The 25,941-nt window shown below is 38.1% G+C and overlaps 1 pseudogene; it reads left to right on the forward strand.

Moving 5' to 3' along the window:
- The window catches only part of LOC110259055 (forkhead box protein D3-like), a 59,674-nt pseudogene that overhangs the window by 12,905 nt on the left and 20,828 nt on the right, over positions 1-25,941 (forward strand).

A 25,941-nucleotide genomic window follows, 5' to 3' on the forward strand; every position in this document is an offset into this window, starting at 1 on the left:
GCCAGCCTGAGGTACTAAGACTAGTGATGTGGGAACTGAAAGTAGTTCAGTTTCCCACATCTTTGCAGTTTCAGGATGGCTGATTAGGAAGAGTTGAACAGTTAGTAAGAATCAATTTGAAAGAAGCCAATTTATGCAAATGAATGAGGTGTTAAAAGAGACTCAAAACTTTTACTTAAACCTACTATAATTATCCTCAAAAGCCTTACTGAATGTCAAAAACAAATATTTTGGAAGTCTGAGATGACAAACATTTTGAAAAATAGAGATGTTTTGTTGTCCTTCTGGTTGACTATAAAATAGAATATTTCATTTTTAAATTGAGCCATTTTAAATCTATTATGTTTGTAAATTAAATATAAGATAATTACAACAAAATATGACCATGTATATATACTTCTTGATTCTAAATTTGTTGATTTTTTTTCTATTTATTACCTTTCCACATAGGACATATAACAGGTAAATTTTTCATGTATAACATTATCCACATATTATACTTCACATATTTGCACTTTTTGTATTTTCACTCAAGGTTTCATTTCTGTGTATGTGTGCTCAATAATAAACAGTGAGAATAGGAAAGAGATATAAGTTTGCTTTTTTTTTTTTCCTACAGAACCACTTCTTGAATTCTACCAGGGTAAAATACCCAATTATGTTTGATAACAGCAGTATACGGTTACATGGTAATAGGACTATATGGTTACTTATATTCTATAAGTCAGTCTTCATTTCAGTTACCTAAGATGTTTACCAGGAATTAATGTTTTTAAGAAAGGGACAAACTTTTCAAATAATAATCAAAAAGGGAAAGCCTGGAGTTCCCTTTGTGGCTCAGTGGTAATGAACCGGACTAGTATCCATGAGGACACCAGCATAATCCCTGGCCTAGCTCAGTGGGTTGGCAGTTGCCATGAGCTGTATTGTAGGTCACAGACACAGCTCCAATCCCACATTACTGTGGCTGTACACAGGCCAGCAGCTGCAGCTGCCATTAGACCCCTAGCCTGAGAACCTACATTTGCCTTGGGTGTGGCCCTAAGAAAGAAAAAAAAAAGAAGAAAAAAAAAGAAAAAAGAAAGAAAAGAAAAAAAAAGAGAAAGCCTTCCAAATAAAAATCAAATTTCTATTTCTTCAACTTTTGAATTCTTTGTTTTATAATTTGCCCAATGACAAGGAATAATATGCATCACTATATTTCAATACATCATAATCTATTAAATATATTATGTATATCATCATATTTCAGGTGTCTTCAAACTGCTTCAAGTCAGGGAAATAAATGACATTACAGAATTTATTCTCTTAGGATTTTCCCAGAAAAAAGGAAATTGAAGTCCTCTGTTTTTTCTGTTATTACTTTGTTACCTTCCAATTTTGATTGGAAACCTGCTTGTTATGATTTCTATACCTACAGTCCATTTATTAACCAGCCTAGGTATTACTTATTGAGTTACCTCTGGCTCTCAGACTGGTTACACATCCAATTTGACTCTCAAGGTGATTGTTGACTTGCTGTCAGTAAAGAAGACCATTTCCTACAATGGCTGCATGACCCAGATTTTACCGTGCACTTCCTTGGGGGATTGAGGTCTTCATCCTCACAGGGATGGCCTATAATCACTATGTGGCCATCTGCCAACCCCTGCATTATATGGTTATCATGACCAGGCAGAAATGTACCATGATTGCTGCTTCCTGTGCTGGGGTATTCCTACATTCCTTCAGTCAGGTTCTCCTGGCCATCTTTTTACCTTTCTGTGGCTCCATTGCAATAGATCATTACTTCTGTGATGTGTATCCTTTGCTGAACCTGGCCTTCACAGACACAAGCAGAATTGGTCTCCAGGTCATTGCCAATTAGGGCCTGATGGGCCTGATGACTTTTGTGGTCTTGATAATATCTTATGCTGTCATCTTATATACTGTCCACTCCTACTCTTTAGAGAACTGACAAAAAATTCTCTCCACCTGCAGTTCCCAGATCACTGTGGTAGTCCTTTTTTTTTGCTCCTTTATTATTTATTTATATTTGAACAGCCACTACTTTATCAGAAGACAAAGCATTTGTTCTTTTTTACACTATCATTGCTCCCATGCTGAACCCTCTTAATATACACTGAGAAATATGGAGATGAAGAATGCCATAAAGAAGCTATGATGCCACATCAAAGGAAGAAAGGAAATTAACAGAAAGACTTCCTTGATTTTTAAAACTGAGCTTGGTGAATATATGACATCTCTACTCCAAAACCTTTAAAATGTGTAATGCTTACCTGTCGTCCTTGTGTCTAGCAACATACATAGGATCAAATGTGAGCAAACATTTACAATTCCCTGGATTGTCCAGGCTCTCTGCTATGCTCTTCTCTAGTTTTCTTATTTACATCTCTTCTGCCCCATTCATCCTTTGGCTGTGTAACCAATTTAGATATTTAGCAGCAGACTCTCAAAGGCACCATGCAATTCAGGTCAACACTGAGAACCCATATTACTCATTCTTGTGTGTAACTATATTCAATGAAGCCAATTCTTCATTGGCTTCATTCAATTATGGTTTAAAATATAATTCCAATCTTTTACTTCCATCACTTAAGAGAATGTTCTTTAAAATATCTAATTTATGACCTGCAAAAATATTTCTTAAGGAAGTCAGCTTCTGCTCTGATTATGTTGTAGTCAGTGGAAATCTGGGGTTTCACATATGCTTGAGGCCAGTACTCTTTCCTAAACCACACATGGAACAATTTTCTTTTGTTTTAATGCATTTTTTATCCCAGCTTCATTCATGTATAAATCAACTGCCACTCACTGGCTAGTTCTAGCACCTTAGACTGTACCAGGTAGGGCATGAATTCTGACCCCAAGATTGCTTACTAAGTATGAGAACTGGCACCTATACCCAACACATCATCTATTACATGGAAGTGATAATGAGAGCACTCAGCTCACAGTCTTGTGATGATTTGATTTGTGAGGTGCTGAAACACTGCCTATTACACAGTATATTTTCCATAAGCAGGAGCTATTTTTATTGCCCAATCCTCTGTTATGCCTCAAAAAAGTAACCATTCTAATGATGACTTTCCTCTAGAGCAGTAGGGTTGGGAGGGTGGAGAAAAAGTTAGGGAACACTCACCTGAAGGTCATGCTCCTGTTACTGGTGAAATTAAATTTTTCTTGTAGTAAGTGGAGAATATCACTTAAAGTCAATGGCTACATTTTTCCAGCACTGTAAAAGTTTAACACAGTTTTTGTTTTCAGTAGGAATTGAGAATCATCCCAGAGAAAATTTGCCCAACATCAGAAAAGGCTAGGAGCAAAATCAATCCACTGGATACACATTCCCATTGTGGTGCAGTGGTTAATGAATCTGACTAGGGACCATGAGGTTGCGGGTGTGATCCCTGGCCTTGCTCAGTGGGTTAAGGATCTAGCATTACCATGAGCTGTGGTGTGGGTCACAGATGTGGCTCAGATCCCACATTGCTGTGGCTATGGTGTAGGTCAGTAGAAATGATTAGATTAAGAAGAACTATGGGAGAAATTTTTAATTAAAAAGAAAAATTAAAATCATTTTTTGTTTTTAATTAAAACAATTAAAATGCTAATAATCAAATGCTGAAAACTTGAGACTCTATTACTATATGGAAAAGAAAAACAAAAGATACAAAATGAGTAAGGGAGATTATAATTAATAGTTTAGATAAAATTTGTGTATACTTAAGATTTATGAATTTGCCTACAATTACCTTCTGAAAAAAATGGTTAAAATAAATTCTTATTAAATAAAACATTCTTGAAATGTACAATAAAACATAAAAATTTTAAATCCTGCACATGCAGATATAAGATGAAATATTGCTGAAATTAAAAAGAAACTTAAGGGCTTCTTCCTGGCCCTCCAGCACTGAGCGTCGCTAGACACAAGGAATGAACATGCAGCTGGGTGCTGGCTGCTGGGACCCAGTCTGCACACCCAGCAGAGGCCACTGGCCATGGAGCCAGCACCTGCCCTCCACCCCAGCCATTGGCTACTGCTGCCAGATGCTGCTACTACTTCTGCACTGAGCACCACAGGGAGCCTTGCTACCAGCTGTGCCCAGCTGCTGAGCAAGAGGCAGGGGTCTGTGCATGTTTGGGCACCACTGATGCCCCCACTGTTGTGACACCCTCTAAAGCTGTGTCCAGGGAAGCCTGGCAGTCTACATCTCTCCACCAGCCCTGGTGCCTGGGACCTGAGTGCACCGCCATGGAGGCACCTGAACTGGCTAAGGTAGCCTCAGGGAATGCTTACTCCTGAGGGAGCCAGGAGGAGACCCCCAATAGAGTGCCCACATACTTCCCGCCAGCTGGAGGCACCCTAGCCAGAGCCTCCCACCTGCCTCCTGCAGGACTTCCACATGCTGGCCACAGTGTGAAGAGGGTGGTTCTGAAAATTGTAGCTGGTCCAAGAGAACAAGACCAAGCACCTCTTTACCCTGAATGTGATGAGCAACCCAAAGCCATCTACCTGAAACAGGAGCAGCACATGCACAATGAGAAATTTGCTGAAGGAAGTCAGCCACCCCTTCCCATTGAAGCTGTTCTGAGGGGCCATGATGACCACTTCCAGTACATGCTGATGGAATTCCTGCCTGATGGCAAGCTCCTCAGCTTCCTGCACAACCCAGGCCCTTCTTTGCCACCACTGGGCTCTTCTACTCAGCAGAAATCTTGTGGGCAAAAAAATTTCCAAAAAATAATTTGAAGAAAAGTTGCAGTTAAATATTATTTTTTCCCAACATCTACATCATATCCAAATAGCCTTCATTCTTGCTTTTATTTTTTGACATATGTGTCTAAGGATTAATCTGCCTTGCAATGTGTGTATGAGCAGAATAAATAATAGCAAATTCATATTGAAGATTTATTGTATGTCATATACTCAGTATTTCTTTTCATCTTCACAAGGGCCCAATGAGATGAGCACTAAAGGTCCTTATTTTACCTATGAGAAAACTCAGTAACAGATTAGATATATACTTTGCCTAAGGTTGCCAGGCATTGTTCCACAAACTGCCTGGTAAATATAGGGAACAAGGAAATATGGAAGAAAGAGGCAGACCACTCCAGATTGGCAGATAATAGTTTTTATAAGCAAGGGAACTTATGCAGGAGGCTTGTCTTGGATGGCTGCAAGACAAGCAGATCTCTGCCCCTGCCTGCCAGAAATTTCAAGTTCATATAGAGGCCTTAACTAGATTCAGTCAGATATTCAGTGCAGATGGTCTCAATAACACCTTAATCTTAGACTGCATCCATGAAAATGTCTCTAGCTATGGGAACAAAAAATGGAGGAGGTGGGTGAGGAGCCTCTGATTGCCTAGGTACAGCTCACTGTTCAACCAGTGGCCATGGCCCTTGGTAGCCTCCCCTAACATCAGAAAAGGAGGACATAACCAAAAAAATGTTGAGAATAGCTACTTCTAGAGGAAGGGAAGCAGTGAAGAGAAGATGGGAGATATGACTGACTTTGGAGATGATAATAGTGCTCTATTTCTTGATTTGGGTGGAGACAGGGTTATTTCCATCATAGTTTTCTGTCTCTGTGTCCATCTCTTTCTCTTGGTCTCTCTGTGTTGCAAGTCTTTTATGTGTTACGTTTCATAATTAATATATTAAAAATATATGTGCCTTTAAAACCATATCCAAGGCACTGAGGCAACCCAGGATAGAGAATAAAGTTTGATTTGCCTTCAGAGAATTAACTTGAAAGCAAGTCCATGTATTTCACTTTTTCCAGTCTGTTTCCTACACTCAAGGAAACCCATATTTTTTATCATGGAAAAGTTTGCAGGAGTCCAGCTCCAGCAGCCAGGGATGCGCACCCTGTCGGAGATGGATGTTGTCAGTGAATGCACATGGAGACAGCCTCTTTGTCTCTTTTTCAGAGTGCTGGACTGCTCAAATTTTATTGGCATAGATGATTGTTTATATAGACAGTTTTCAATTACACCACAATGTTAAAAGTACACCCAAAGGTCAAGTTCTAAAGGTTAACTCCCAGATTATGCTTCCTAAAAGGCTACAGACATAAGGATTTGGCATTCACAAGTCTTATTTTTAGATTAGTGTTTATCTTGAAAGCGTCACGGCAGGAGGACAGTATGAGAAAATCAACTTCAGTTAGCTATCACTTAAAGTTTCTAAAATCAAGGACAACTCTTATAGCTAGGTTTCTTTGACCATGAATAATATATGTATAACTTCATCTAAGTCAGTAGTACATACCAACTTCGAAATCTTACAGTATAACTAGTTAGTAGATAAACACTATGTTTTTAATTAAATTGGATTTGAATAGGGAAAAGTCCATTAGGATGAAATTTTTATATTATTGTTATAATTTTGTTAAATCACAAATCACCACAGGAAAATAAGAATGGAAAATAAGAATAATAAGCAAATAACAGGAAAGACTGAGGAAAAACTGATTAAAAAGCAAAACAACAGGAAAGACTAGGTCACCTGGGAAACAATCCATGTTCTCCAGTGAAAACATGGAAATTGTTTTACCGGGAAAGCCCCAATTCTTCCCCATTGACATCAACATGAGAGCTGTGTAATCTGAGGCCTGCCCTCAGTTTTTCACCATACAGGAATGCTGAAGCCTTCCCTCAGTTTTTCACCATACAGGCAGGCTTTTATCCTGACCAGAAGCCCACCTTTGGCTTTCAACATTCAGGTGAGCTCCATTCCTTGGTTAGGAACCTGCCTTCAGGTTTTTCTGCCATCAGGCAATGTCCCTTCCTGGAGTCCCTGCATCTCCTCGGCTCCCCGCAAAAGTTAATGAATATAATTGTATGTATTTAAATTGTACAACATGATGAATTTATGTGCATATATATGGTGGAATTATTACCAAGATTAAGGCGATGAACACATTTGTCACTTCATACAGTTAACCACTTGTGTGTGGTGAGAAAGCTTAAAATCTACTCTTGGCAACTTTCAAGTATATAAAACCATATTACTAATTATAGTTCCCATGCTGTGGATTAAATCATTAAAATTTATTCCTCTTATAATTGAAAATGTGTACCCTTTGACTTACATCACCCCCATTGAATCTTGTTTTAAGATGTTATGATCCTTTTCTCTGTGATGCATCCTTTGATCAAGGTCATATTTTCATATTTATTCCTACTATTAATACATAAGAACTTCCATGGATTTCCTTCTGAGCTTTCCTTTCTCTACTTTTTTTTGGGCCATGTCTGCCACATGTGGAAGTTCCTGGGTCAGTTGTTGAACACACAACATGGCATTAATCAGAGCCACAGCAGTGATGCTGCCAGATCATTATCCAGCTGAGCAACCAGGGAACTCATTCTCTTCTCTGTTCTGCAGACAGAACATTTTCACTTTGGAGCACAGAGAACACATGGGAGTGAATCTCCTTCCTAGGTGAAGAAGTAAGTCTAGAAATATCCCCGCGGTAGGGGAGGCAGAGCAAAGCCTTGAGAATGTCATAAGTTTAGGTTGTGACTTAAACATAATGAGTTAATATTAAGTCATAAGGAACAGAAGGAGGAAATAAGCAGAAGGAGAAGCATATGCTCTGGATGAAGACTGCTGTGGTGTGTTAATCAAAATTTAGCTCGGTTATTCACAAGACATATTTTGTATAGTTAGAACTTGGATAGAATCTAGGCAACTATGAATGTTAAACAAATGTGCTTCTGTTCAGCTGCCTATCTTATAAAAATAAAACCTCAATTTCAGTCATTTGGGGGAATTTATTATGAATTACTTTTTCTTAATTAAGTTGTCACCTTCTCTGTCAATTCCTTTTTCTGAGAAGATTTGAAAAAGAAAGCATCATCAACATAGAGCAATATTGAGGAAAAAGTATGGAATTCATTGGACCACTTCTGTTGTAAATATTTGATACCTTAGGGAATAATTATTCATTGTATCTTAAGCACTAATTCATTTTTTGCATGCAATCTCAGTGTATCATTTAATTTTCTAATTTTAAAAATTTACTATTTTTTGACTGCATCTGCAGCATGCAGAAATTCCCAGGCCAGTGATTAAACCCACAGTGACAACACCTGATCATTAACCTGCTGCACCACAAGGGAATTCTTTAGTTTATCATTTTATATTTAATCAAAATTGATAAATTTTCTTCTCAAATTTATATTTTAAATAAAAAATACAGGATGCATAGATGTTTACTTTTTGACCAGAGTTAGGTTGTAAAGAAATGGTAGACTGGTATTCAAATCAAGTTTAAAGATTCCTGGTTTAATGCTCATTTTTTCCCACCAAGAGCTTTTATTTTTTAAATTTTTTTTCTTTATTTATTTTTTCATTCTTCGTAATTTTTAATTTAGAAATGAATCTGCTAGTCCCCATTTAGGATAACATTTGTTGAAGGATTTTAATAGTTACTATTTATCAGGATAAGGAATTTCTTTTTTTTTAATATATTTTTTTAATTTTCCCACTGTACATCAAGGGGGTCAGGTTATCCTTACATGTATACATTGCAGTTACAGTTTTTTCCCCCACCCTTTCTTCTGTTGCAACATGAGTATCTAGACATAGTTCTCAATGCTATTCAGCAGGATCTCCTTGTAACTCTATTCTAGGTTGTGTCTGATAAGTCCAAGCTCCCGATCCCTCCCACTCTCTCCCCCTCCCATCAGGCAGCCACAAGTCTCTTCTCCAAGTCCATGATTTTCTCTTCTGAGGAGATGTTCATTTGTGCTGGATATTAGGTTCCAGTTATAAGTGATATCATATGGTATTTGTCTTTGTCTTTCTGACTCATTTCACTCAGTATGAGATTCTCTAGTTCCAACCATGTTGCTGCCAATGGCATTATGTCATTCTTTTTTATGGCTGAGTAGTATTCCATTGTGTATATATACCACCTCTTCTGAATCCAATCATCTGTCGATGGACATTTGGGTTGTTTCCATGTCCCGGCTATTGTGAATAGTGCTGCAATGAACATGCGGGTGCACGTGTCTCTTTTAATTAGAGTTTTGTTTGGATAGATGCCCAAGAGTGGGATTGTGGGGTCATATGGAAGTTCTATGTATAGATTTCTAAGGTATCTCCAAACTGTTCTCCATAGTGGCTGTACCAGTATACATTCCCACCAACAGTGCAGGGGGATTTCCTTTTCTCCACACCCTCTCCAGCACTTGTTATTTGTGGATTTATGAATGATGGCCATTCTGACTGGTATGAGGTGGTATCTCATGGTAGTTTTGATTTGCATTTCTCTTATAATCAGCGATGTTGAGCATTTTTTCATGTGTTTGTTGGCCATCTGTATATCTTCTTTGGAGAAATGTCTATTCAGGTCTTTTGCCCATTTTTCCATTGATTGATTGGCTTTTTTGCTGTTGGGTTGCATAAGTTGCTTATATATTCTAGAGATTAAGCCCTTGTCCGTTGCATCATTTGAAACTATTTTCTCCCATTCTGTAAGTTGTCTTTTTGTTTTCTTTTTGGTTTCCTTTGCTGTGCAAAAGCTTTTCAGTTTGATGAGGTCCCATGGGTTTATTTTTGCTCTAATTTCTGTTGCTTTGGGAGACTGACCTGAGAAAAACTTCATGAGGTTGATGTCAGAGAGTGTTTTGCCTATGTTTTCTTCTAGGAGTTTGATGGCGTCCTGTCGTATATTTAAGTCTTTCAGCCATTTGGAGTTTATTTTTGTGCATGGTGTGAGGGTGTGTTCTAATTTCATTGCTTTGCATGCAGCTGTCCAGGTTTCCCAGCAATGCTTGCTGAATAGACTTTCTTTTTCCCACTTTATGTTCTTGCCTCCCTTGTCAAAGATTAACTGACCATAGGTGTCAGGGTTTATTTCTGGGTTCTCTATTCTGTTCCATTGGTCCATGTGTCTGTTTTGATACCAGTACCACACTGTTTTGATGACTGTGGCTTTGTAGTATTTCTTGCAGTCTGGGAGAGTTATGCCTCCTGCTTGTTTTTTGTTTCTCAGGATTGCTTTGGCGATTCTGGGTCTTTAGCTGTTCCATATACATGTTTGGATTGTTTGTTCTAGTTCTGTGAAAAATGTCCTGAGTAGTTTGATAGGGATTGCATTGAATCTGTAGATTGCTTTGGGTAGTATGGCCATTTTTACAGTTGATTGATTTTCCCAATCCATGAACATGAAATATCTTTCCATTTCTTTACATCTTCTTTGATTTCTTAGATTAAGTTTTATAGTTCTCGGCATATAGGTCCTTTACCTCCTTGGTCAGGTGTATTCCGAGGTATTTGATTTTGTGAGGTACAATTTTAAAAGGTATCGTATTTTTGTATTCCTTTTCTAATGTTTCATTGCTGGTATGCAGAAATGCAACTGACTTCTGAATGTTAATCTTATATCCTGCCACTTTGCTGAATTTATTAATCAGTTCAAGGAGTTTTGGGGTTGAGTCCTTAGGGCTTTCTAGGTATAGTATCATGTCATCTGCATACAGTGAAAGTTTGATCTCTTCTCTTCCTATATGGATGCCTTTTATTTCTTTGGTTTGTCTAATTGCTGTGGCTAGGACTTCCAAAACTATGTTGAAGAGCAGTGGAGAGAGTGGGCATCCCTGTCTTGTTCCAGATTTGAGTGAGAAGGCTTTCAGTTTTTCCCCATTGAGGATTATATTTGCTGTGGGTTTATCATAAATGGCTTTGATTATATTCAGGAATGTTCCCTCTATACCCACTTTGGCGAGGGTCTTGATCATGAATGGATGTTGGACTTTGTCAAATGTTTTTCTGCGTCTATTGAGATGATCATATGATTTTTGACCTTTTTTTTGTTAATGTGGTGTATGATGCTGATTGATTTGCATATGTTGAACCATCCTTGTGAACCTGGGATGAACCCAACCTGGTCATGGTGTATAATTTTTTTGGTATGTTGTTGGATTCGGTTGGCTAAGATTTTGTTGAGAATTTTTGCATCTATATTCATCAATGATATTGGGCGATAGTTTTCTTTTTTGGTGGTATCTCTGTCTGGTTTTGGAATGAGGGTGATGGTGGCCTCATAGAATGTCTTTGGGAGTATTCCTTCTTCTTCAACCTTTTGAAAGCGTTTAAGGAGGATGGGCACCAATTCCTCTTTATATGTTTGATAGAATTCGCCTGTAAAGCCATCTGGTCCTGGACTTTTATTTGTAGGGAGTGATTTTATGACCTCTTCCATTTCATTTCTAGTGATGGGTCTGTTCAGTTGGTCTGTTTCTACTTGATTCAGTTTTGGCAGGCTGTAAGATTCTAGAAAATTGTCCATTTCTTCCAGATTGTCAAACTTGTTGCCATACAGTTGTTCATAGTATTCTCTTATGGTTTTTTGTATTTCTGCTGTATCCGTTGTGATTTCTCCTTTTTCATTTATAATTTTGGTGATTTGGGTTCTTTCTCTCCTCTTTTTAGTGAGTCTGGCCAGGGGTTTGTCAATTTTGTTCACCTTTTCAAAGAACCAGCTCTTGGTTTTATTCATTTTCTCTATTGATTTTTGAGTCTCTATTTTATTGATTTCTTCTTTGATCTTTATAATTTCCTTCCTTCTGCTGACTTTAGGACTTTTTTATTCTTCTTTTTCTAATTTGTTTAGGTGGAGGGTTAAGTTGTCAATTTGGGATCGTTCTTCTGTTTTGAGAAAGGCCTGGATTGCTATAAATTTCCCTCTGAGCACTGCTTTCGCAGCATCCCATAGATTTTGAGAGGTTGTGTCTTCAGTATCATTTGTTTCAAGGTAGTTTTTAATTTCCTTCTTGATTTCTTCATTGACCCATTGGTTTTTTAGTAGCATGTTGTTTAGTCTCCATGCAGTAGGTTTTTTCTCTTTCCTTTTCCCATGGTTGATTTCTAATTTCATGGCATTGTGGTCAGAGAAGATACTTGAGATAATGTCTACGCTCCTAAATTTATTGAGATTCGCTTTGTGTCCCAATATGTGGTCGATTCTTGAGAATGTTCCACGAGCATTTGAGAAGAATGTGTATTCTGATATTTTTGGATGTAGTGTCCTGAAGATATCAATTAAGTCTAACTTTTCTATTGTTTCCTTTAGGATCTCTGTTGCTTTATTGGTTTTCTGTCTAGAGGATGTGTCCATTGATGTGAGGGTGTATTTAGGTCTCCTACTATGATTGTATTCTCATCAATATCTCCCTTTATGTCTGTTAATATTTGTTGTATGTATCTGGGTGCTCCTGTATTTGGGGCATATATGTTGATGATAGTAACATCCTCTCCTTGGATGGATCCCTTAATCATTAAGTAGTGTCCTTCTTTGTCTTTATGTCTTTTGTTTTAAAGTCTATTTTGTCTGATATGAGCATTGCAACTCCTGCTTTTCTGTCTTGTCTATTGGCGTGAAATATTTTTCCCCACCCTTTCACTTTCAATCTATATGTATCTTTTGTCCTAAGGTGAGTTTCTTGTAGGCAGCATATTGAAGTTTTTTGCCTTTTTATCCACTCAGCCCCTCTGTGTCTTTTGATTGGGGCATTCAGCCCATTGACATTTAAGGTGATAATTGATAGATGATTATTTATTGCCATTTGAACCTCGTGTTCCAGTTGATTCTATGGTTCTCCATTCTTCCTTTGTTTTTTGGTTTTTTTTGGTTGGATGGTCTCCTGTTATTATCTGCTTGAGTGTAATTTTTTTTCATTTTTTGCCAATGCAATATTTAGTTTTGGCTTGTGGTTGCCCTGTTTTTTACGTATACTAACCCCTTCCCATAATTGTGTGTTTTAGCCTGATGGTCCTGTAAGTTCAAACACTTCATTATTATATTAAAATTAAGAAGAGAGACATACATATAAACAAAAAGGGTTATTTACCTGCTGACATCCCTTGCCCACATCTTATGGTTTTGATGACTCTTTTTTATTTTTTTATTTTTAATTTTATTTTGTTTGAAGCATGTTCATGATTAAATATATGCTGGCTTATTTGAGTGCCTGCTCTCTGATTGCGGTTTCCTCAGTCCTAGTTCTCCCTCTTCTTCTTCTTTTTTACTTTTCTTTTTTCTTCCCTTTCCTTCCTTTCTTTTTGGTTTAGAGAAGCCCTTTCAATATTTCCTTAACCTGGGTTTTGTGTTGCTGTATTCTTTAAGTTTTTGTTTGTTGGGAAAAATTTTTATTTCCCCTTCTATTTTAAATGATATTCTTGCTGGATAGAGTATTCTAGGTTGCATATTTTTTCCTTTGAGCACTTTAAATATCTCTTGCCGTTCCCTCCTGGCCTGTAGTGTTTCTGTAGAGAAATCAGCTGATATTCTTATGGGGGTTCCCTTGTAGGTAACATTCTGTTTTTCTCCTGCTGCCTTTAGGATCCTCTCTTTATCACTAACTTTTGCCATTTTTATTATGATGTGTCTTGGTGTGGGTCTATTTGGGTTCAGTTTGTTTGGGGCCCTCTGTGCTTCTTGTATCTTGAATCCAGTATCCTTTAGATTTGGGAAGTTTCCAGCAATAATTTCTTCAAATATATTTTCCATTCCCTTATCTTTTTCTACTCCTTCTGGAATTCCTATTATGTGTAGATTGGCCTGCTTTATATTATCCCATAGGTCTCTTATATTGCTTTCCAGTTTTTTGATTCGGTTTTCTGTCTGTTGACCGGATTGAGTGATTTCCATTATTCTATCTTCCATATCACTGATTCGTTCTTCTGCATTATTCATTCTGGTTTTTACTGCCCTTAGTTCAGTTTGCATCTCTGCAAATGAATGTTCTAGTTTTTCTTGGCTCCTCCTTATATTTTCTAGTTCCTTTCTGAGGGTATCTGCATTACTGTTCATATCTTCTCTTAATTCCTTCAGTATTTTCACTATTTCTCTTTTGAACTCCAGGTCTGTCAGACTGCCGAGATCTGTTTCATTGTTGACTGTTTTAGGTGAGTTCTCCTGTTGGTTTGACTGGGGGTGGTTTCTCAGCTTCTTCATCTTGCTTGTTGTTTTCTTTCTCCTGAGGGAGTTGTACTCTCCGTTATCGGGCAGTGTTTGCCTCGTCACTGCCGTGGAATGTTTCCTGAGGGCTGGCGTTGTTGGTCAATCTTTTTTGAGGCAGTGTGGCTTTTCTGGAGTGTTGATGGGGCTAACAGCATTTATTTGAAGCAAAGGAGGGCTTCCTGAGGGCAGACAGGACTGGGAGGTCCACAGCACGATGGTAGCAGATTTCACTTGGCCATGCAGAGCTTGCTCTGGTGTTTTTAGGCTGTGGGGTTCTTGCAGGGGGTTGGCGGTGTTGGGCAGCTGTTCCTCAGGAGTGCAGCACCCCCTGGGGGCTGTAGCAGCTATCTGGGTCTCTGGGAACCTAAGAGGCTCTTCCCTAGGGCAGCCCAACTCAGAAGGACAGCCTGAGAATGTAGGTGGATCTTTTCACAGTCTGGCCGAGCTTGTTGCAGCTTTTCTGGGATGCAGGGGCTCTTTCCTGCCTGGAGCTGGCAGTCCTATGCAGCTGATCCACTAGGGCACCCCCTGGGGACTTGGGCGGGTAGCAGGGCTGTTGGAGACCCAAGAGCCTCCTCCCGAGGGCAGCCCAACTCAGAAAAACCGTCTGAGATCTTTTCCTGACTTGGCCATGCTTGTTGCAGCTTTTCTGGGCTGCAGGGGGTCCTGCCTGGAGCTGGCAGTCCTATGCAGCTGGTCCACTAGAGCATCCTCTTAGGGCTTGGGCAGGTAGCAGGGCCGTTGGAAACCCAAGAGGCTCCTCCCCGGGGCAACCCGACTCAGAAAATCCGTCCGAGAATTAGGCCAATCTATTCACAGCCTGGCTAAGCTTGTTCTAGCTTTTCTGGGCTGCAGGCGTTTTCTCAGGGGCTGGTGGTGTTTGGTGCTGCTCTGTGGAAGTGTAGCCCCTCCAAAGGCCAAGCAAGCCTGTGCAGGGACAGCCCCTGCGGTGGTAGGCTTCAGGCAATTGTTGAGGCCAGCCCTCCTGGATGGCAGGCAGCCCCAGGTCTGTGAGAGCATAGGGCGTGGTGGGGGTGGGGGGAGGGAATGCACTGGGAAGCACAGCTTTCTGCCAGCTAGCAGGCCTGTACGCTTGCTGTGGTGTGGGTGTTATTCTATGGGGACCCACCCCTTCTTCTCTCCCCTCCTCAGCACTGGCACAGACCAGGCTCTTCTCCCAGGTTCCCTCTGATGCGGTTTTCCACTTCCCTACCCCTGGAGTATTGCTCCCTTCCTCTGCGACAGCTTTGTTTTCTAGTCTCCCAGGCAGTCTCTGCCCGGTCAAATGGTTTCTAGACCTCCCAAGCAGTTTCCGCTCTGCCCCGCCCCCCAGCCTGGGGTCTAACTTCTGGAGCCGAGGTCTAGGTGCCCAGCCCCCACCCAGGCGGCAACCCCCGGCCCTTTCTTGGGGACTAACCTCTTGAGCCGAGGATTCGGTGCCCAGCCCCCACCCAGGCATCTCAATTTTTGGTGACTGTGCCCGTAGATCAGATGGTCCGTTGGGTTCTTGATCGGCTTTTCCATACTCCACCTTACTGCTACACTCTTCTCTGCATCTGGAGATTCCTCCGGTTCGCTTGATCTTTCGCCCTTGTAGGTGACTTTCCAGGGTGCGGGATCCCTTTCTCCTCCGCAGTTCCCTTTCGGGAGCGCCCGTCCCGCTCAGATTCACCTTCTCTCACTCTCCTCTTTTCTCCTGTTCTGCCCAGTAATATCACGAACTTCTTGCCGTTATTGGAGTTTAGGTTCCTCTGCCAGTGATTGGTTGCTGTTCTGTGCGAGTCATTTCTTCTGTAGATGTGCTTTTTTTGTTGTGTTTGTGGGAGAGGGAGCGCGTGTCCCCCTACTCCTCTGCCATCTTGTCCTCTTCTCTCTAATTTAATTTTTTATTACTCACATGAATTTATCACATCTGTAGTTGTATAATGATCATAACAATGCAATTTCACAGTGTTTCCATCCCATAACCCAAGCACATCCCCCCAACCCCCAAACTATCTCCTCCAGAAACCATAAGTTTTTAAATATCTGTGAGTGAGCATCCATTCTGCAAATAAGTTCAGTCTGTCCTATTTTCAGATTCTACATGTCAGTGAAAGCATTTGATGTTGGTGTCTCATTGAATGGCTGACTTCACTTAGCATGATAATTTCTAGGTCCATCCATGTTGCTAAAAATGCTGGTATTTCATTCATTTTAATGGATGAGTAATATTCCATTGTGTATATGTACAACAGCTTGTTGATCTACTCCTCTGTTCATGGCCATTAAGGTAGTTTCCATGTCTTGGCTATTGAAAAGAGTGCTGCAATGAACATTGGAGTACATGTGTCTTTGCAAGTCGTGGTTTTCTCTGGATAGATGCCCAGGAATGGGATTGCTGGATCAAATGCTAGTTGTATGTTTAGTTTTCTGAGGAATCTCCATACTGCTTTCCACAGTGGTTGCACCCATGTACAATCCCACCAACAATGTACTAGGGTTCCTTTTTCTCCACATCCTCTCCAGCATCGATACTTTATTTTATTTATTTTTTTCCATTTTTTTATTACTCAAATGAATTTATCACATCTGTAGTTGCATAATGATCAAAACAATCTGATTTCACAGGATTTCCATCCCACAGCCCAAGCACATCCCCCCACCCTCCAAACTGTCTCCTCCAGAGACCATAAGTTTTTCAATATCTGTGAGTCAGCATCTGTTCTGCAAAGAAGTTAATTCTGTCCTTTTTTCAGATTCCACATGTCAGTGAAAGCATTTGATGTTGGTGTCTCATTGTATGGCTGACTTCACTTAGCATGATAGTTTCTAGGTCCATCCATGTTGCTAAAAATGGTGGCACTTCATTTTTTTTAATGGCTGAGTAATATTCCATTGTGTATATGTATCACTTCTTCTTGATCCACTCCTCTGTCAATGGACATTTAGGTTGTTTCCATGTCTTGGCTATTGTAAATAGTGCTGCAATGAACATTGGAGTACATGTGTCTTTGCAAGTCGTGGTTTTCTCTTCATAGATGCCCAGGAGTGGGATTGCTGCATCAAGTGGTAGTTGTATGTTTAGTTTTCTGAGAAATCTCCGTACTGCTTTCCACAGTGGTTTCACCAGTTTACATTCCCACCTACAGTGCACTAGGGTTCCTTTTTCTCCACACCCTCTCCAGCACTTATTGTTTATAGACTTTTGGGTGATGACCATTCTGGCTGGTGTAAGGTGGTACCTCATTGTGGTTTTGATTTGCATCACTCTAATAATGAGTGACGTTGAACATCTTTTCATGCATTTCTTGGCCATCAGTATGTCTTCTTTGGAGAAGTGTCTGTTTAGATCTTCTGCCCATTTTTTGATAGGCTTGTTTGTTTTTTTGGTATGGAGCTGCAGTCAATACTTTATTTTAAAATAGACTTTGTGTTAGATGATTTGGCCCAACTGTAGGGTAATATAAGTGTTCTGTACATGTTAAAAGTAGGCTTAACTAAACTATGACATCCCATAGGTGAAGTGTATTAAATTCATTTTCAACTTATATTTTCAGCTTATTATAAGTCTATTGGGGTGTAAACTCTTTGCAAATCAAAGAAGATCTGCAGTATTTCCCAAAGATAAATTTTACCACTGTTACTTATAATATGTAGATGACTATATTAATAATTTAACTTAATGAAGGAAATTATGTATGACTGGGTCATTTTGCTGTAGAGCAGAAATTGATAGAACATCATAAATCAACTATAGTAGAAAAATAAAAATTAAAAAAATATATAATTTTCAAAGGAATCATATTAAAAAGATTTTTGATTTTAGGCAGTCCTCCATTTCCCCAGCATGTGATGTAACATCTCCCTCAATTATTGTAGTCCTATGATCAAGAAATGCAGTCCATTTCAAAAAATTGCCTAAATTCTGAGTTGAGTGATTAGGATTTTAAGGTCTAGTCCTTGAAATATAGCAGTGGGAGTAGGGTAAGTACTGCATATTGAGCTTGGCACACTAATCTTGTTAGCTATATTACAAGACTAAAAGTAGTTGAAAATATAGCACAAGTTAGATTTTTTGTCAATGAATGATATTTAGAAAATTTACTTATCTCTTTTACTTAAATTTAGTATAAAAGAATGTTTCCAGGTAAAATATGATCATAAAGTTAATGATGCAAATAAATAAAGAAGAGCACTAATTGAAATGAGCAAGTATTTTGGAACTTGTACAACTTTTGTTCACTGCTGGAATAACTTATGGACACCAAAAATGAATAAAAAATATGTCACTCATCATAGGGTAAACTTTGTGATCACAAAGTATTCAGCTTCTATCTGTTGCAAGGGTTATTTGTGGGGATTTGCAAATATTATTTTCATTTTCTGTTTTTCTTGTTTTTTATGGCCACACCTGAGGCATATAGAATTCCCAGGATAGAGGTTGAATCAGATCTGAAGCTGCTGGCCTAAACCACTGCTACAGCAATGCCAGATCCAAGCCACATCTGTGACCTACACCACAGCTCACAGCAACACCAACACCTGATCCTTCAACCCAGGATCTGGTGTTGCCATGAGCTGTGGTGAAAGTTGCAGATACAGCTTGGATCTGGCATTGCTGTGGCTGTGACAAAGGCCAGTAGCTGTAGCTGTGATTATACCCCTAGCCTGGGAACCTCCATATGCCCTGGGTGCATCCTAAAAAAATGCAAAAAAAAAAAAAAAAAGACAGGAGGTAAGTGATAATGAATACAAGGGTATTTTTTGGAGGGATGGGAACTCTCATTAACTTAATTGTGTGAATGGCTTTCATTCTTGTCAAAACTGATCAAATTGTATACTTTAAATATGTGCAGTTTATTATATGCCATTAAAAGTTTAAAAAGTAACATAGGTTAAGGATGTGTAACCAAAGAATGAGTTTGTAAGAGGAGATCCCTCAAGACTGGGATTCAGACACTGTTGTAAAATGTAATATTTGCCAGAACTTCCACAGTCAAAGAATAAGCAGGAAGTGTGTCTGGAGAATAGAATGTCTCAGGTTAGAAGAAGGATATTCAGAGGTTGAGTGGAGACAACCAGCTTGATTCAGGGTTGTTTGAGGCTGAGGTATGTATGAATCCTAGTAGGAAGTCTAGGGGAAAAAAGAAACTTTCTTGGATGCAGGCTTGGAGTTGCTGAAGGGTGAGAAGTCAGATATAGGCTAGGACTTAGGACCCTTGTTTTGGAGAGGGAGATATAAGATCCAGGTTTCAAATGTCTGCTCCAATAGTGTCAGGATGGTGTAGTGAGGTTATGACGAGTTTTGTCTTTGGGCCATGAGCTAACTGAGGAATTGCATACTTGGGTATCCTTTTCTCTTCTTTTCTTTTCTCTTCTGTCTTTTTTTAATGCCATGCCTATGGCATATGGATGTTCCCAGGCTAAGGACTGAATTGGAGCTGTAGCTGCTGGCCTATGCCACAGCCACAGCAATACCAGCTCCAAGCCACATCTGTGACCTACACCACAGCTCATGGCAACACAGCATCCTTTACCCACTGAGTGAAGCCAGGGAAGGAACTCTTGTCCTCATGGATACTAGTCAGTTTCATTACCACTGAGCCACAGTGCGAACTTCTTTTTTTAAATTTTCCTTTTAAAATTTAAAATTAAATTATAGATAATTTATAATGTTGTGCCAATTTTTTGCTGTACAGCAAAGTGACCCAGTTATACATTATCTACCTGTCTGTCTATATATTGTCTTCTTTTTCACTTATTATCTTCCACTATATTCTACCCTAAGAAACTGGATACAGTTCTGTGTGCTATACATTAAGACCTCATTGCTTACTCATTTGAGATGAAATAGTTTGTATCTACTAACCCCAAACTCCCCATCTATCCCACTACCTCCCAGGCATAGTTTTTGGAAATGGAGCAGAATCCTGAAAGAAGTAAAACAAAAGGACCAGAACCAGGAGGAAATATCTTTTCTCCTACAATTTAACTGCAGTGTCCTCTACTGACTTTCTCAACAAGTATGCTCATTGAAGCTCCTTTACCACAGGACAGGGAAGGAAAGAGTGAAATGAGCTGAGAGGCAATAATTTCCTAACTGGTTCACCAAACAGAGCTCAATACTGAAAAAAAAAAAAATCTCTTTTATGAACACACATTTTCTTAACTTTCTGTAGGTCCAGAGAGCATCAGCAATTTGTCTTATCTTCAAGTTTATATGTGAACAATTCTTCAAATTCTTTTCAGCTTCGCAATTCACACAGCAACAATTGCTTTCACCCAGCATCATTTAAATATCAGTTAACATCAAGTCATTATAGATTAGAGAAATTGTCATGTCACACATAATTTTCAGCTCATCCAGTCTGACATTTCTAAAGTAAATAATTTGGGTTCACTGACGTCAAAGCTAATAGCAGTCTCTGAATCCAAGTCTACTTTTACTTCCACATAAAGCTTTTAGCATATTAAATAGGACAAATTGATTATGTTTCTCTTCTGAAAATATCTTTTGACATGAAACTTTTCTCATGGCATTTTTCATCTTTGTATTTCTCACAATATAGATTATAGGACTGAACATAGGAGAAATTATGGTATAAAAGAGAAAATACTTTATCCTCAGGGAAAGTGGTAGGAGTTCTGAGGTAGGTAAAGATTAAAGGTCCAAAAGATAAGGTAACCACGGTGATGTGAGACCTACAGGTAGAGAGGGCTTTGTGCTTTCCTTCAGCTGAGTGATTTCTTAAGGTAAATAATATAATGTCAAAGACCCAAACAAGAGAACAAAGGTTACTAAGGTAACCATTCCTGAATTGGCAACCACAGGGACACCGTCATGTAGGTATCAGTACAGACAACTTTCAGCAAAGAGAAAATATCACAATAATAGTGATCAATTTCACTGGGGCCACAGAAAGGCAAACTGATAATCATAGAGAGGTGAGAAAAGGAATGGACAGCCCCACCAGTCCAGGCATCCAAGACCAGAAGTTTGCCTCTTGTCCTGTTCATGAAAATCATGTGGTGGGGAGCTCTTGCAGATGGCAACACAGTGGTCAGAGGCCATGACTGTAAGTAAGGAGATTGCAATAATTCCCAAGAAGTACAAGGAAAAGATCTATAACATGCAATTACCATAAGAAATGGTTTTCTTTCCCAGGAGCAGGTCACTGATCAGTTTGGGTGTCATACATGTGGTATAGCAGATGTCAATGTAGGATAGTGGCTGAGGAAATAGTACATTGTTTGGTGAAAAAGCACACTGCATCAAATGGAGACAAGGATCAGAAGTTTTCCCAGAAAGATGGAAATATAACAAAATAAGAACAACACAAAGCAAAATATCTGTATGTTCTGGTCAGAGGAAAGGCCCAAAAGAATGAACTGTGATATATTTCTATGATTTTCCATATGCTAAGTTTGTTGCATATTATTCAAAAATAGTTGAGTATCCAAAAGAAAAAATAAAAAGCAATTGGCATTTGGATGAGGATATTTACAGCAAAAATGTAGTCATATAAAATCATTAACAAATCATGGAAATCCAATTCATAAAATGTTATTGATTTTATTGGTTCTTGGGAATTATGGAGAAACTCTCTAGTAGTTTTCATTTCTATCTAAATATCCTATAATACTGGGAAAATTAATTATGTATTCCATTCAGTGTTCCCTGGTTTTAAAGTTTAATGATTAACATATTACTATTTCCCAAAGGGAAAGGGGAAAATTATGTGAATATCATCATTATTGTTTACAGAAAAATGAACATTTATTGCATTATTTCTGTTTTCTAGTGACAAGTTAAATGTGTTTTTTTACACACAGTAAAATTTTCATTTTACGTCATTTTTGTTTCTCCAACAGGATGTGGACTACTCCCCTGTATTCACTGCATGTATATGTATAAGGAATATAAATAAAATTATGATGTATTTGCCTGAATTTTGAACTGCTTCAGTGGACAATTTATTTGCAATACAGAAAATTTAATTTGCCATGAGTGAAATAAACAACTTTATAAACCTCAGAGACAATCTTATGGTAGAAACCAACTAACTAGAATATGTAACTGCGAATCTTAGAAGCCTTGCCAAGATTGATATCATAAAAACAATTGTAAAATATATGCATCTGTTCCATTTACCTTTTTAGTGTTAAAGTCAATGCTTTTGTGGTAAAGTGTGCATTTCTTAATACTAATGGTATAATAAGTGAAGGAAAAAGAAAACTGCTTAAATTTCACAAGTGTTTGAACTATGCACCTTTTATATGTTTTATTGTATTTATATGTTTACAGTGTAGGCACTGAAATTCAGTAAAAGGTAACATTAAAAACAACACTAAATCATAATTTATGATCAGAAAATATTTAAGTATCATTTGTTGAAGGAAAAAGAGAGTTTCATGAATTTGCTTACATCATATTCTGTATGATTTTTAAGACATGAAGAATGCAAGAGTAGGAAAAAATGCACCCTGTAGAGGGGATCCCACCTAAACACTATTCTTCACTCTGATGAGGACTTGTGTGAAATCCAGACAGCATTTCTACCTTATTTTTAGATCAGAAAGGGAGACAATATCCAGGAGTCTTTTTAAAGTACACAAATTTTTGCTATAAAGCTATGTAAATATTAACAAACTCAGCATTGCCCAAGTCATATAGCTATATTACTACATGAAATAATTTTAGCTAGCAAATAGACATGACAATACTTTTAGTACCATCTTAGTTTAATATATATGATTACATGAGGATGATGATTGAGTTGGCCATATCTTCAATATCTCACCTTGTTAGTGTCCATTTTTAAATGAAGACAATGGATCTCATCATCATATTTTCTACAGACCAAAGTACATAAATAGAATGTATTAATTTTGCCTGGCTTATTAAAAATATGTTGTCACAATTGCAGTTACAATAGATGTCCATAATATGACAATGACGTATAATTTTCCTTGAGCAAATTTAAGTAAGCTAATTTAAAGAGAATCAGGGAGTTCCCGTCATGGCGCAGTGGTTAACAAATCCGACTAGGAACCATGAGGTTGCGGGTTCGGTCCCTGCCCTTGCTCAGTGGGTTAACGATCCGGCGTTGCCGTGAGCTGTGGTGTAGGTTGCAGATGCGGCTCGGATCCCGCGTTGCTGTGGCTCTGGTGTAGGCCGGTGGCTACAGCTCCGATTCAACCCCTAGCCTGGGAACCTCCATATGCCGCTGGAGCGGCCCAAGAAATAGCAACAACAACAACAACAACAACAACAAAAGAGAATCATTTACAAAGAAGGACATTCATTATAGGAATGACTTGATCATAGAAAAATGATCTATTTCACTGTTTCAATACAGAAGAATCTGATCAAAAGTAAATCAATCAGCATCCTCAATCAGAAAGCTAATACACTCATAGAAACTAAATCTGATTTTCATTCAGTCTGGCACTGGCTCCTCTGGATGAAAGCAAAGGGGAAAGGGAATTATAGAGAATCAAAAAAGTAGGAAATATTGGAATATATATTTCATATTCTTACAAAATAGCACATTAGTGGTATTGCTAGGTCATGGTAAAAATACACATTTACAGCTATAAGAATTATGGTGTAGACTAGCATTTCTGTGAATTCAAATTATTTTGTAACATCTTGGGAGTTCCCATCATGGCTCAACAGAGGCAAATCTGACTAGCATCCTTGAGGATCTTGGTTCAATCCCTGGCCTCACTCAGTGGGTTAAGGATCCTGTATTGCTGTGAGCTGTGATGTAGGTCACAGACAGAGCCCAGATCCCACATTCCTGTAGCTGTGGTGTAGGCCAGCAGCTACAGTTCCAATTTGAACCCAAGCCTGGGAACTTCCATATGCCACAGGTGTAGCCCTTAAAAACACACAAAAAATTATTTTGTCATATTTTTGTCAGTTTTTAATGTCCCTGTTTATACTATTAAGGAATTAATTCCTTATGGTTAATTAAATAATGTTAATGAAATTAATGTATAAGTGAAATTTTGCTAAAGATACTAACAATAACACAATCTAATGAATAAACTGAAGGGATAGAATGACCTTTCTTTGAAAGAAAACTTTCAAAACATTAAACTCATATATAATGAAAGTAATGTAAGTGGTTTTTATAAAGGCAATGTGGAAAGAATTAGAAAAGCTGAGAAGTGTAAAATAGAGTAAAAACTAAACTCATTATGTTGATTCAACATTACTATATAACTGTAAACAACCAGTAGGGATCTTTCAGTTTTTTAAAGTTTCTGACATTCACACATTTGACATTGGTTGAATTAAGAAATCCTGATGACTGGCTAATTTTTCACTTCAATTTTTAATATGTGGGTTTATATAAAACTTGCCATAAGGTCAGAATTTATTTGTAGATTAACAAAAGGCAAATTTTATCATAGAGCATAAGTTTAGACAATCACCAAACTTTAGTTTCAATAAAGGTTTTAAATATTTTGCTTTCCAAAACTTACATGTAAAAGAGATGACTCATAGGAAGTATAAGTGCACATGTAGGTGCAATAAGAAACAAAGTGTCCTTTTTTGAATTTCTCCAAAATCCCATGGAAAGAATATTTGACCTGCCTGTATCTCAGAATCCTTATGTATGCAATTAAGATTCTGATACCTAGTTAAAGAAAATAAGACATACATGAACTCATCATGTGAATTTCTCTGGTATGTTACCTAGTACATAACCACCAGACAAATTTCCTTTCCATACAATTAACTTAACTGACTGAGGTGAGTCTAATTTATTTTGGAAGAATGATCATTTGAAAGGTGGTAGTTCTCTGTAGATTAGATGCATAAAAGTCACAGAGAACCTAAACATTTCAAAAATTTAATAATATTATTCTCTGTTATTCAAATTCTTCTTATAATATGCAATTAAAACTAAGCATCACTAAAGCATGCCCTACTCTTACCCAGATCTTTATATCACAATTAATGTATGGCCTCACAATAACAGAGAGAACAAATGTCAAAAAACATGTAATTAGCCTAAAAAATTCAGGATGATTCCTTTTGAGTTGCCTTCAGGTTAATTTTTAGCTCCTTAAGAAGCCTGCTTCATTCGTTCTCTACATTTGATACCCACTGTGTTAGCCTTTCTCTGGCATATAAACCTGAAATGAAATGCAAGACTATAAACCATTGATTCAAACAAAGCTAAATTAATTCTCTGCAAATATCGTCAATATTGCTTTTCTGGAAGAAATCCTATTGTATTTCAAGGGAAATCAAGAGTTATATACCTTTGAATTCAGAGAATTATATAGCCATTTACAGGGATGCAGTTTGGTCTTTAAGTTGCAAGTATAACTTGTTTTCACCTGAACTGAATCAAGAGTAAACAAGGAACAATTTTATATACCAGCTAAAGGAGTGTGCACCTATACTCCCTATGAGTCACCTCTTTTATACCTATGCCTGGAGGAAATTTTATCTGAAAGAGCTAAATATAAACTGTAAGAACTTACATTTTTGAAAGCTGGAAGAAATTGTTTTCCCAAAATCATTTCTAAAAAAGAAATTGCCATAGTCACTAACCAGTCATCCAGGGTTATATTTCTCAGTTCTAGGAATTTTCAGGCTGTAAATTCTTTTCACCTTTTGCATTAGCCAGGATCTGGACACTGACTCCAGAGGGCAGTATTCTTTTTAATTTTTATTTTGTTTTTTATTAAATTATAGTTGATTTACACTGTTGTTCCACTTTCTGCTGTACAGCCTAGTAACCCAGTCATACATATATATACAGTATACGTACTCAGACCCAAAGAAGCTAAGGAAATTCTGACAGCTCTAAGTTTCCCTTTTGAAAAGCATGAGGGAAATGTATGCAGTCCCAAGGAAGCACAGGTTTTCCTTTAGAGATATGTATTTCTCCTGAGGGGAAGTACAAAGAGAATATAAGTGAAAGATGCAGAGTTTTAATAATAGACAAGGACAA

Source organism: Sus scrofa, chromosome 10, assembly GCF_054392235.1.
Source record: "Sus scrofa isolate SSC_HxYL_T2T_F1_AM1 chromosome 10, Sscrofa_HxYL_maternal_Yorkshire_Landrace_v2.0, whole genome shotgun sequence".
Lineage (NCBI taxonomy): Eukaryota > Metazoa > Chordata > Mammalia > Artiodactyla > Suidae > Sus > Sus scrofa.